The sequence below is a fragment of the Mytilus edulis genome, chromosome 5, assembly GCF_963676685.1.
Source record: "Mytilus edulis chromosome 5, xbMytEdul2.2, whole genome shotgun sequence".
Taxonomy (NCBI): domain Eukaryota; kingdom Metazoa; phylum Mollusca; class Bivalvia; order Mytilida; family Mytilidae; genus Mytilus; species Mytilus edulis.
In genome coordinates this window covers 41,343,308-41,355,962 of record NC_092348.1, presented here as the reverse complement: position 1 = coordinate 41,355,962, position 12,655 = coordinate 41,343,308, and positions in this window count along the sequence as shown.

The window sequence follows — 12,655 nt, the reverse complement described above, 5'->3', positions numbered from 1 at the left end:
CACTTCTTCACCGCCACTGACTAATGATCATTGATAAGAATATAAGTTTTAATCAGAAATATCTCAGTTAATCATTCGTCTATAGAAGGAATTAGTGATTGTATGAAATTGTTTGAACGATAATTTTTTGCGTATACATGTTGATTAATTATAATAACACATTAGTCTATTCAGTGAAATGGTTAACTTTAGACATTTCTGATTTCAAAATCAATCACATCATATTAAAAATCGATGCAGTTGCATTTAATTATATGTGTATGTTTTTATATTATAGAAAAGAACATAACAACTTGAATGAATATAAATTGTAAAAAAGTGGGTGCGAGTTGGTAGAAATAATAGTTGGTAAATATTGGGTACGAGTTTGGGAAGGTACGAGTTGGCATGGCTCCACAGAGACTTCGTGAGTAATATTGTTAAACTATTGCATTCTAGACTTGTAAAACTGCTAGACTTGACAATCTTCATAATTTGTAACATGTGTATATGTAACTTGTAGTTTTTCTTTAAAAACGGAACTTCTCATTGACTGACAGCGGTAACAATTTTACAGACGCGATCTCACCAAACGTGACTCAAACAAAGTAACTATAATTTCACAAATTAAAAAAAAATAAAAATTCATGAAACGAATGACGAAATACGTGACCAAATTTATTTAATAAATTGTGTTTACACATTAAGAATTTGCATTTCACAAATCAAGAAATGTAGAAATTCATGTAACGGATGGAAAAAAATACATGTTACAAATTAAGAAATAAGATTTTACAAATAAAGAAATTGCATGTTACGAAATGATAAATTGCATTTCACAAATTAAGAATTGAATAATTAAGAGCCCTGACTTAAAGCCAACAAGACTTTCTAACTTAAAAAAGTTGTCATTTCTGAACTATGATAATATTTAGGTGTTAACTCGATAAAATTAAAAATAAGATTGAGGAATCTAACCTTGATTTTTCTGGTGTGTTTTTGTTGTTGCTGCAAAAATCATGAATTGAGTCACTGTTAATATTGGGGAAAATAACTGGCAAAATAGCTTGTTCCTTCATTCTGTTTATTAACTTTTCCACTGTTGCATTGGTTATTAAGTACCATTACTAAATTTATAGATAGTAACCAAAGCGTATATACAGGAGGGTCAAAGTGGTATTTTAAGAAAAGATAATATTTGACTATAAATACAGAAAAAAATAAAGAATACAAAATAATGGACCAACAATACAGAAAAAACGGACCTTAACATAAATAATCATGCATTTTGTCTTAGATGCATGATATTTTTTTTGTATTAGTTGTCAGTGGCTTTGAGGTAGCTGTCAGTACTTGCAAGTACTCTCAGATCTGTACTTGGCGTCTTTTTTGTTGTAGGTATGCACAAATACCCGGCCACGTCCGATTGTATTTGTAGTATTTGGTTTTTTTTATCCATCTGATGAATTAAGCCTTTTTCAAATGATTTGTATAGTTCGTTCTTATGTTGTATTGTTACTGTCCTATGTTAGAGGGGATTGGGATCCTGCTAACATGTGTAACCCCGCCACATTATGTATGTATATGCCTGTCCCAAGTCGGGAGCCTGTAATTCAGTGGTTGTCGTTTGTGTATGTGTTACATATTTGTTTTTCGTTTATTTTTAGTACATAAATAAGCCGTTATTCCTGTTTGAAATTTGTTACATTGTCATTTCGATTCGGGGACTTTTATAGCTGATTATGCGGTATGGGGCTTTACTCATTGTTGAAGGCCGTACGGTGACCTAAAGTTGTTTATTTCTATGTCATTTGGGTCTCTTGTGGAGAGTTGTCTTATTGGAAATCATACCAAATCTTCTTTTTTATTTTAAACTACACTATTAAATTTGATCTATGACATAAAGTGTAACAAAACAATGCAATAAGGAGCGGGATAAATAAAGGCAACTGTAGTACCAGTATACCGAATTCGCCCCATGTCCCCCTTGGAACGAAGTGAATTAAGTCAAGTATACCGAATGTCCGTGATTGTCACACAATTTATGACATAATCATCATGTGTCAATAATAGGTGACCATAACGTCATTTATTCGAACACGTCATCTTTCACCATAACCAAAAACAGAAAACATACTAAATAAAAAGTAATAAGTAGTGAGTATTGAAATACGTTGTTGCTCCGAGTAATGCTTAAAGAAAAACAACAAAGGTCGAGAGGAATCGAACTAAAATAATGGCTTTCAAGAAGAGCAGGTCCGAGTGTTTTCCAAATCCTCAAAGAATTGTCAAATAAATTCGAAGACAGCGATTCTTTAAGCAATTTTCTTCGATTCATTCATCAGCAGTTGCATACCTTTTTGATATGGTGAAAGACAGTATTACTAAAATCAGTACTAATATATACCTTCATGTATATACAAAGAAGATGTGGTATGATTGCCAATGAGACAACTCTCCACAAGAGACCAAAACGAGACAGGAATTACCAACTATAGGTCACCGTACGGCCTTCAACAATGAGCAAAGCTCATATCGCACAGTCAGCTTTAAAAGCCCCCAAAATGACAATGTAAAACATGTACCCGTATCACATCGGAGGAAAGATTATCACTAATTGTAAGATACTTGCAACTAGTGTTTTTAAATTTGAATTATTATATAAACTTCGTGCAGCCATTGCTAATCTAATGTTGATTTTAATTTTTTTTTTATATATTTTTATCATATACTTAGCATTATTATGATAGTTTTTGTATATGTATAATGAACAGGAGTAAACAAGCCATAATTTCACGCCCAGGCTGAAGACCCATATCAAAGGCACTTGTGTAAAAAACTCAAAAACAGTGTCTCTCGTGCAAGGTACTTCTGGAATCGTCTGTTTACAAATTTAAGTTCTGCTTAAAATATCTGCCAAACAAGGACATGATAGCGGAAGATCGGTTGATAAATGTGAGAGAAGGAGATACAGCAGAGATCATAAACTCGATGGAGAGGGTTGATACCAATAGGAGAACACAATGTGGCATTAGTCGGATTCAAACTTGGCTTTTAACAACACACAGTGAATTTCGATGTCCGTTTTCAAGTATTTGACCTATATCTTGCCAAATTTTTTTCTATCTGTGAGAAATAAAAAAAAAAATGGAGAGTATAAACCGTACACATTAAAGTCCATACAGTCTTCAATTAATAACATTGTAGTGAAAAATCCGATGTGAACATTTAAACTGATAAAGACTTTCAGCACTCTAAGGACGTTCTGTCAGCTAAAAAAATAATCTTCAGAGCAAATGTTTTGGGAAAAGAAAACAACGAAAGGCATATGCTTTCACACAAGAGAAACTTTATCATATTTATAGCAGTAATTTCCTCGGAACAAGTAAGTAAAATAACATTTGGACTTACATTGAAAATATTATTTTACAATTATTTAAAAAGTGTTCCTATAGATGTTGTTCACATGTGCTTGTTTCTATTGTTTGGTATTGGATCGACAAAAACATTATATCTACTTTTCTGTTTAGTATACACATATACATTTAATGATCCTCAATGTACAGTATGTATTATAATAGTAAAGAAATGCATGATATTGGTATCGAGGTACATGACTTTTTGTATACTTGCATTTCCTTAACAAAAAAGTTTTAACTTGCTTTGTTTTCAATCTATGCTTTTATTGTGCAAGTAATGCTGATGCGTATAAGATTGATTTATACAGTATGGGTAAAAAATATAATACATTTTGGCATTAGAAGCCGCCAAAAAATATCAGGATATGTAGTGTTGTGATATTGAAACATAACTAAATCAGGAGGAGTCAAGCACATGTATCCTGGATTTACTGAACGAAAAAAAGAAAGTAAGAGAGAAGTACAAGACCATTTGCAGCAAAAATGTTTGCAACACCAGGTAATTATTTTAAATAAAAGTATATCATTATTGTTAGTATTGATAGAACCGGTATACGTTATATACTATGTATACAAAAAGAAAATATCAATAATTAAGTATATTATGTATCAAAATAATTCCTAAACAAATCCATGTAGATATCTGATAATATGTTTAATCAAAACTGGTGAAACTCACTCTGCTGCGAATATCACACATATCTTACAGACTAACTGGGAAAATGTGTAAAAAAAAAACTTTGATGTTTATGTATTACGTGTATTAATAACATTGTTATTCATATACCTTAATTGAATACGTATTGTTTTTTCTATAAAATGACAACTTTGTATACATGCACATCATTATCTATTTTTCAGATAATCCAAGATGTACAGTGACAAAATTCAAGACTTATATCAAACGAATGCCAGACAGTAAATTGTATTTGTCAATTCTTTCTCGTTACCTTTCTAACATAACAAGGATCATGATGGTTTTGACACAAAGAACACACATATATGGTATACTATGAAGCAAAAAGAAAAATTACTTTGTGACCTAGTAAAAGTAATATTAGAGAAAGGAGGATTAACAGGTCGAAAAGTTGATCATTTAACTATAAAAAACAACAGCAACATCATTTTTGCATTTGCACACAACAATACGCAGCATCTATACATGATTATAGTTCAGCATCTTTAGATAAAAATAAATGTCCAACACATTGTCTGATATTGGATCTGGTGGTAATTGTTTTTGTACAGAACTTATAAGCTTATTTTTTAAGGGAGCGTAATTGAAATGTGTTTTAACGTATTGCTACTATCATTACATTGTGCAGGAACCTTTCTTTGATGCTTTTGATGGTTATAATGTATATGACATATGTCTTAAAAACCCTTACTTCCGGTAATATCCAAAATGGCGGACATAGAAATATCAATTAATTATTCAAATATTCAACTTTTTTTCAAATGTAAAGAAATTTTTTTTTTGTGCTGGTCATTAAACTTTTGGCTTTAAGTTATCCCTAAAACCACTAATTCTATCATGTTGTAAATGTTTAAATATAAAATTGATACTTCCGGTAAAAATTTGACGTAAATTTCAAAGATGAGTCCTCAATCCATTTCTTCGATGTAGAGTTTTGGATAGATTGGTTCAAACAAAATAAAATCACTATAGTACTAAAACATATTTAAAATTACTACAATTTTCGGCCAAAAATAACGATCACCACGACATGCACAAATCGCAGTGCACGGGAGACCCGATTTTCCACATTAAAAATGACCGCGGCATCCTTTCTTACATCCACAATGTACAAGCTTCTGACAAAATGATGAGGCCTCAGAAAGAGTTTTTTTTAAAAGGGACCCTCTTTGTCCCTACGCAATCCATTAGTGCCTGGACTGGGTAGCATAAGAGCCAATCCCAAGCTCGTCTCACTAAACACCTGCATTAGTATATTGCTCGCTTTACATGCTTGAAAAGACTAGACCAAGTTGTGGAACATATAATTAGCCTTCCCTTTTGTGCAAAAAAATGATTTTTTTGCTTCGTTAATCATGTTAGCTCCAACTGATAAATTTGTGCGATCTTACAGTAAAACCCCGGTGATTTAGGCTGATCAATCATCATTCTTTATGTTAAAGTCACATCTTCAAATACCATCAATGTCTCCCATGCACGTAGTCTTTTTTTCCTTTTCAAGCAAAGAGAGAACCGAATCACAACCGGTAAAGGTATGGGACAGAAATAAGTGTGTGTGATCACTCATTGCCTAGTGCATTTGAAAGGCCATTGATAGATGTTAATACAAAGATTTTTGCCTTCCCAAACACAATCAATAGTTCGTCTGCCCCTATCTCACGGAATAGCGAAAAAGTATTGACAGCATCGTCAGTGACTGTTTATCATGACTCGTTTAAGTTCGTGTTTCACTGCATCAGACACATGCATCATGATTTTAGTGTCTGTTTCGTTATGTGAACATGGTGCTACACTTGAAATACATCAAGTGGTGGATAAGATAGAACATCCTGAGCATTTGTTGCTACAAACACCATACTCATCAAAGACTTCATCGACTCGTATTACATCCACTATTGTTACAGTTTCAAGGTATTTTATTAAGGTAAGGACATAATACCCAATCATCATATTCGTTAGGAAACACCTTGAAACTGTAACAACAGTTGATGTAGTGTCGGATGCGAACATAGACAATACTGGTAGTTTGAAAGCTGTTAAAAGAAGCAAGAACAACATTTAGGGGAAAGGGAATACACAGACGAATCCAGGGTTCACTGAACCAGTATATATTTGTTTAGGGGCCAGCTGAAGGACGCCTCCGGGTGCGAGAATGTCTCGTTGCATTGAAGACCTGTTGGTGACCTTCTGCTGTTGTCTGCTCTATGGTCGGGTTGTTGTCTCTTTGGCACATTTCCCATTTCCATTCTCAATTTTATTAAAAACATGCTCAAAATTGGCAAAGTTTTCTGAGAGATGACGACAATAATAGAGAACTTTTAAGTTTTCATTCACAGAAGCTTGCTCAATACAATTTTAAGTACAAGGTAGTTGTAGCAACAAATGTTCAGGATGTTCAATATTATCCACCACTTGATGATGTTTCAAGTTAAGCACCATGTTTACACGAAGAGACTGACACTAGAATCAAGATCGATGTGTCTGATGCAGTGAAACACAGACTTAACTGAGTCATGACTCGAACAGTCGATACTGATGTCATTGCCGTTTCGCTATTCCGTGACATAGTGGCAGACAAACTTTGGTTTGCATTTGGAAGGGGAAAAAGCTTAAGATATATATCTATCCATGACCTTTCAAATGCACTAGGCATTAAAAGATAACACGTTTGCTGGAAAAGGAACTGCGTTGTTGACATTAATGGTGTTTGAAGATGTGACTTTAGCATTTAGAATGATGATTGACCAGCCAACACCACCATATGGATTTGATAATTTAATGTCATTGAAAACGATACGTGGTTTTGTTGTAAGATCGCAAAAAAACTGATCAGATTGGGTTATAAACAAAGCAAGAAAATATGTGTTTTTGGAATTTATGGATGTGAGGACCAATACCACAGTCTTTGTAAATGTGGGAAAGTTATCCTCTTTGTCCCCGCCTGGAGTGGGTAGCATAAGATCCAATCCGAAGCTCGTCTCCCTAAACACCTACCTAAGTATATTGCATGATTTACATGCTGGAAAAAACTAGACCAAGTTGAGGGAATAGCCTCAAAAAGCCTTCCCTTTTGCGCAAATAGTTATTTTCTTGCTTCGTTAACCATGTTATACCCATCTGTTAAGTTTGTGCGATCTTACAGTAAAACCCCGGTGATTTAGTCTGATCAATCATCATTCTTTATGTCACATCTTCAAATGAAACCAATGTCTCCCACTTAGTTTTTTTTCCCTTTCAAGCAAAGAGAGAACCATATCACGACAGGTAAAGGCATGGATAACAATAAGTGTGTCAGATCACTCATTGCCTAGTGTATTTGGAAGACCATTGATAGATATTAACCCAAAGTCTTTTGCCCTCCCAAACACAATCTATAGTTCGTATACCCCTATGTCACGGAATAGCGAAACAGTAGTGACAGCATCATCATTAACGACTGTTCGAATCGTGACTCGTTTAAGTTTGTGTTTCACTGCATCAGACACATGCACCATGATTCTAGTGTCTGCCTCTAAATGTGAACTTGGTGCTAAACTTGAAATACATCACACGGTGGATAAGATAGAATGTCCTGACCATTTGTTGCTATAATTACCATACGCATCTAAGACTTCATCCACTCGTATTACAGTTTCAAGGTATTTTATTAAGCTAAGGACATAATACCCAATCAGCATACTCGTTAGGCCGCAGTTCACAATCGGAGAGCTGATTTCCCACATTTACAAAGAATGTGGTATTGGTCCTCACATCAAATGCAAGAGAATTGTGTGTCTATCTATGGTCAACATGTTGGGGTATGACTAGAAACCACTTTTACCAATTTTAAGAAACATTGTTGAATTTTATTTATGGAATAGATATAGGAAGATGTGGTGTGAGTGCCAATGAGACAACTCTCCATACAAATAACAATTTAAAAAGTAAACCATTATAGGTTAAAGTACGGCCTTCAACACGGAGCCTTAGCTCACACCGAACAACAAGCTATAAAGGGCCCCAAAATTACTAGTGTAAAACCATTCAAACGGGAAAACCAACGGTCTAATCTATATAAACAAAACGAGAAACGAGAAACACGTATATATTACATAAACAAACGACAACTACTGTACATCAGATTCCTGACTTAGGACAGGAAGCTTACTTTTCATTTATATAAATTTAAGATTAATATTTCTGAGATGTAGGTTATGGATTGTCTCTTCTTATAAGTGGGAGGATTCCCAGTTATTTAATATATTTAATTAAATTGTATTCAGGCGCGTAGCTCCCTATACGCCAACACGCAGTTGCGTGCACATCAATTCAGCATGCAAAAAAAATGTCAAAATAAAAATTTATAGCATTCGGCAACCCACACCAAACTTGCTGTAGTTGAAAAACATCAAAAGGGAAAATACAGTGAAATTTGGAGAATTTATATTATCACATGAACATGCATTTGAAATATTTAAAATATTTTTTTCAAATTTTTTAGTTTTAGGTTCCACCTAGCTACCATATTAGAAAACTGGGATTTAAACGCTAGTCTATTAGAGGGATATTTCCAGTGGCGAATCCAGATATTTCAGAAGTGGGGTCCACTGACTGCCTAAGAGAGGGCCCACTCCGGTCATGCTCCAGTGGTTCTCTAAATAATCAACCATTTTTTTCCAGACAAAAAAAGGGGGGGGCTCTTAATTCGCCTTTGATTTCATTGGTTGTAATTTTGGAATTTTATTTTATCATGAATCAGATTTGAACACGACTTGGGGAATGAAGGTAAAGACCGAATGTCAGTTTTAGTCTTACATGTACATGTATATATGTGTACATATATCACTGATTCAGTGGCGATGGTGAATAGCTATATATAGACACTGACAAGTCTTAGATAACATTTTATAGTTTTGAATGTTTCTTCATCAGTTGACTAAAATTAGGTGGAGGTATGGTTTTATTTCCAACAGAGGGGCACTCATGCTCAACCTATATCAATTTGTGCATGAAGCGATTGATAGTTGCCAGACACTGAATGATTATACCACAAATTTGTGAAAGTTTTAACCTATGCATATATACTTTAAATACGATAAAAAAAAAATCATGTCTTATACAGGACTTCTGATCCAACCATGTAGTATGGCATGTTATTGAGATATGGTTCTGGTTGATGAATGTTCATGAAGGACCTGTAGTTCAAAGTATATCACTGGATTGAGCTCTCTGTCTAAGTGTATTATTAAAGTGCTTTGCTTTGAGCTCGGTTCATTGTTATGCAATTCATTCTTTGTGAAATAAAGATTTTACAGACAACTCTTATGTACAAGGATGTCTCAAAGTATTATCATTTCTATGTACAATGTAAGTAACAGGGAGATAAAAGCATTTTATTTTTTGTTTGAACCAAACATTATTTGTCCATTGATCAAATTTAAAAAAAAAAAAAAAATTACACAACAATGCTACTCCCCCTACTAGCAAAATGATGCTAGGTTGTATTAATACATCTGTAATGCCTACTGATGACTCGGTCCTAAGTACAAATGGTCATTCAATTATGTTAAAAATTGGACCAAAATTTATAAGGCCTATCTGGCGTAATTGATTTCTGAAACTATATTTCATTGTTCATGTTCAACATTTTTCACTCGTTTGTTTATTTTGTGTGAATTAACATTGTAACAGTAAATGTTAATTACAAATGAAAAGAGAATAATTTTGCAATACCATTTTCATATTGAATACTATAACTTTTTAGATATTTGGACATATTAAGTAAATTTTTATAATATCCACTTGTCATGCTTGAAATTCTTTCCGATGACTTTTGGAGCAGTTATGAGTCTTTGACGCATGCTCACAAAGGTTCTTTCGATGATATCATTTTCATATTGGTCAAAACTTTGTTTTGCTTTCACCAGCTTTGAAGGAGATATTATCAAAGAGTTGATAGAAAACAGCACAGAAGCTTACTTTCTAGCTCATCAGGCCCAAGCATCATTTTAGGCAATGTCATTACCGGGGTACTAAAAACCAATAAATGTTTTCTAATCTGAGGATCAATTCAACATTTTAAAGTTCTAATGATACTGACAAGCCACCACAAAGATATATAAATAGAACCATACAAATAGTTAGCAAATACATGTAAAAAAGATGTGATATGATTGCCAATGAGACAATTCTCCACAACAGACCAAAATGACATAGAAATTAACAATTACAGGTCACCGCACACAACCTTCAACAATAAGCAAAGCTAATACAGCATAGTCGGCTATAAAAGGTCTCGAAATGACAATGTAAAACAATTCAAAGGAGAAAAATAACAGGCTTTTTTATGTACACAAAATAAAGAAAAAACGAATATGTAACACACAAACAAACGACAACCACTGAATTACAGGCTCCTTATATCATGTTCTCAGATATCATCTCCCAATTTAAAAAAATCACGAAAAATTGAACCTATTATGTGTTGCTCTCCTAGCTATAAAATGTATCCAAAATCAAAGATGTGGAACATATTCTATCATAATCATTTGGTAACCAATGCAATTAGTGTCTCTTCCATGCCCGTCTTGAACATAAAAACTAAACTAAATATAAAATAAACAACACTCCTAATGCTCAGGTTTGTTGTCATCGTGCAACACAGTTAATAACACATATAGGAAAATCATAAAACTACATTTATCATAAAACACTGTCAAACATCCAAACATACTATTCACACCCATCTGTGTCCACACTTGTACTTATTGAAAGATGAATATCTTCATCATATGAATATCAAGCACAGTTCCTCCCGTAAGGGGTTTAGTATCATACCGTCTGATAATATATGAAAAGAACATAACCCGTATAATGCGAACTATTTTTTTTTTAGAATACACGTATTTAGTATACTTATTTTCCTATATGAAATAGTTGACAAGCAGATTCCCGTCATTAGAACCTGAAAATATAACTTAAATACTGAATGACAGAGACTCTATTAATACAAAAAAAAATAATTGGAGTAGCAAAACAGATAATCGGAGGTTATTTACTAAAAGAAGACGGCACATTTAAAACTACTCAAGACTTGGACCAGGCCAGTACAAAGGACGTTGTTAAAAAAGACTCCCACAGTATTATGGGAAGGTCCGAAAAACGGATGGTACTTCATATACTAAAAAATAACTCATCACCCTAAGATTTAGCTTACAAAGGGCTATGGGTCTTTTTTTCTGGACAATTTTTTTTTTCCGCTTTATTTTTTCAACACAAGTCGAAATCAATTTTTTTCTTTCAATTTTAGCATTACATATAGTGGCAGCTGAGGGTGAAACAAACAATTTTTTTTTTATCAGAATCAAAAACAAATTATTTTTTTCTCCAAAAACTGGAAACAAACTTTTTTTTCCAAAAAAACCATAGCCCCCCCCCCCCCCCCCCCCCCCAGAAAATCAAATGGTTGCTGCCTAATAAAGATGGCAGAATGAATGACATTCCAGGTAAATTATTTATTGGTAATATTTCAATTAACTGATTAAATACATGCTTCTTAAACCATGATAAAGAAGTTCATGTTGAATCCATACTATTATGAGTCTTTCACATTTGAAGTTTCTTTTAAAAACACATTCAGGTACCAGTCGTAATAAAACTGCTCTCTTGGTTTGCAAATGGCATTTCTTTCTTTCTAAATGAGTCATTTTATGAAAAAATGGTGAGTTGAACCTGGTATTGTGGCATATATATCACAATGTATACACATACAATGTATGTATTTGTCTGGGGGAAACATGACGTCATCAATGATGACAAATACATATGTGTATACATTGTGATATATATGCCACAATACCAGGTTCAACATGATGACGTCATGATTCACCCAGACAAATACATATGTGTATACATTGTGATACATATGCCACAATACCAGGTTCAACCCACCATTTTTTCATAAAATGCCCTCTACCAAGTCAGGAAAATGGCCATTGTTACATTATAGTTCGTTTCTGTGTGTGTTACGTTTCGGTGGTGTGTCTCTGTTGTGTCGTAGTTCTCTTATTATGATACGTGTCCCTCAGTTTTAGTTTGTAACCCGCATTTAATTGTTTTATCTCTATCGATTTAGGAATTTTTGAACAGCGGTATACTACTGTTGTCTTTATTTATACAATATAAATGCGTACATGAATGCACATTTTGTCTAGAAGTTCCAACTTAAAATTCGTTATTCCAAAAGAAACAAAAACATTACAAAAAAGTACATTTGTAGCTTTAGATAAACATTGTAAAATATTGAAAACAACACGTTAATAATTTCTTGCGTCCAAAGCGCATTTCTGGATTTACTTTCATCAGGAAGAGCTGTATGTCAAAAATACCTAAAATAAATAGCCAAATTCATCTAAAGCCAAAAAACTTAAATTTCTTAATAATTTATAATTTATAAATGGACAATTTTAGTAAAGTTTGATAAATCATGTCAGTACTGAAATACTGACTACTGAGCTGATGATACCCTCGAGGACTTATAGTCCACCAGCAGAGGAACCGACCCAGTGATGTAAAATATTGA